The sequence below is a fragment of the Phalaenopsis equestris genome, unplaced genomic scaffold (genome assembly GCF_001263595.1).
Source record: "Phalaenopsis equestris unplaced genomic scaffold, ASM126359v1 Scaffold001189, whole genome shotgun sequence".
Taxonomy (NCBI): Eukaryota; Viridiplantae; Streptophyta; class Magnoliopsida; order Asparagales; family Orchidaceae; genus Phalaenopsis; species Phalaenopsis equestris.
The window spans coordinates 408,637-411,054 of record NW_018165628.1 but is presented as its reverse complement, the minus strand read 5'-3'; positions in this window follow the sequence as shown (position 1 = coordinate 411,054).

Below are 2,418 nucleotides of genomic sequence, written 5' to 3'. Positions count from 1 at the left end.
CTAATTTAAAGTTTGAATAGTTCTAAAGACCGACTAGGCAGGGAAGATACCAGCTCTCACTCTAGAGTTCCCTTGATTCCCTCCACCTGGGGGCTAACATCTCGTATCAGAACCTAAAACAATAAACCAAGTTGGGGCTTTAACCTGTCACATTAAATCCTCTAACTCTACACCCTTCAAAGTTTATTTTCCTATTTATTTGCACTAAATCATATGAATTACATTCTCATTCATACAACCTCATGTGATCCTTTCCAATTATTGATTGAGACAATACCAACCCGGTTCTTACATGTTCTCACAAGAAATTTTAACATCTGTATAGGTCAAATCAAGAAGTAAATGAAGTGCATGGAATTAAATCATCACAACTTCTTCCAACATTAAAGATTAATACTCTTCACAACTTCTATCCAACACATTAATTACTTATCATTTTAATGAGAAAGATAAAGAAAACTACTCAAAATCCATTGAGAAAATAAAACCACACTTTAGTTTAAAATTAGAAATCATTGTTAAACTAACAAGAAGTCTAGATTAAAACCAAAAGTAGTTTAAAAACAAAGACAAAAACTTATCTCAAATCCTCCACCAAACTCTTCAAGTTCCTTTGAATCTCTTCTCTTTTACAACACTCTATACTCTCAAAATAAAACTAAAATTTTTTTTTTTTATGGTGCCTGAATCTCTCAACAAGATTTTCCGCAATCTTCACAAGACTCAGCACTCGCTCCCTCTTCAAGCACCCATCTCAAATGTCTCAACTTCCTTCTTTTATAAATTTTTTAAGAGGTTCCTTGAAAATTCTTTAAAATTTGTCCAAATTCGATGTATTCTCCAAGAAATGCCTCCTTTCACAAGTCTTTTAATAATATTTTCATTCTTTTAATAATATTTTCATTAATAATATTTTCATTCCTAGTGGTTATAATCACCCTCTTTAGCCAATAGGTGCCTCAAAAATGTCTCTTCAAAATTTGACCAAATAAAGAAATCACCGAATAACTGCCTCTGACACTTAGGCGCGGCCTTCTCTATTTCATCGGCACATAAGCACTGGATCTGGCACTTAGGCGCCAAATCACTTTTGCACAAATTTTACATTTTGCTCCAAATTTGATCTTTTTTCACTCCTTTTAGCATTTTTCAACTTTTTACATGTACCCGAAAAAAAAACACACAAATATCTTCCATTAAAGTGCAATATCTTAAAATAGGTATAAAAATGTGTCTAAAAACACTATATATTTTAGGTGTATCAAATAACACATACACTTATCCTTGGATTAGACTTGAGTTAGGATTGAGTTGAGGTGAGCTAGATTTCCAGCTCGGGTTGGCTCAAAATTAAGCTCATATGTGATATGAGCCAGCTGATTTGGGTTTGAATTGGGTTGACTTAGGTTGAATTGTGTTAACTTGGGTTGACCTAAGTTTGTTCTAAGTCAGACTTGGGGTAGACCTGTGTTGACTTGGCTTGACCTGGGTTAGACTTGGGTTGGGCTAAGTTGGCATGGGTTGATCTGGGTTAGACCTAAGTTGGACTTGGGTTAGCTCGGATTGACCCAGTTTTGACGTATGTTGCACCTAGCTTGCCTTGGGTTGACCTGTATTAGACCTCGGATGGACCTGGGTTTGGTCAGGTTGGGTTAGTTCAGGTATGGGTTGGGTTAATTTGGGTTTAGGTTGGGTTAATGATCCAACTTGTTTTTGTTGCGATAGATTGTGTAAAATTTAATTAAATATAATCAATTAATATTCAGATTCTATGCAAGTATACGTATCATTATCAAGTAATAATGAACTTTCTATTTAAGCCCCAAATATTGATCATACAAGGAAGGTTTAAATTGGAAATGACAAATTTGCTAGGAAATTTACAGAAAGTCAATTGAAATCACTGTCACTAATTTCAATTGTTGAGATGTAATCAAAATTAAATTTCTAAACTATTATCAAATCAAATATGCAAACCTGTAAATACTAATCTATTATCTATGTTTATGTAACGGAGATTCTTATGCGAAAAAGCACCTTCTCACTACAATGAGGCAATAGTAAAATGAGATGAGATAAATGTTCATAATATGTATTATGCCAAATAGCAGCAATTTTAATTCTCTACCCCAATACATTGCATAGAAAATCATTGTCTAATCTAAATATTAGTCCTTAAATCTGTGGCTAGGCTAGGAGGATACTGACACCCACTCCTGAGCTCCCACTTACCTTCACCTGAAGGCTAACTCTCGCTTTAGTTTTTGAACACTAAGATCAAATTGGAGATTTTAGTCTGTCACCCTAAAGATTCTCCAATTTTACACCCAACAAAGAATATTTCTCTATTTATTTGCACTTAATTTTATGAACGAATTTCTCCTTCATGAAATCAAATGTGATCCTCACTCTGTTGTA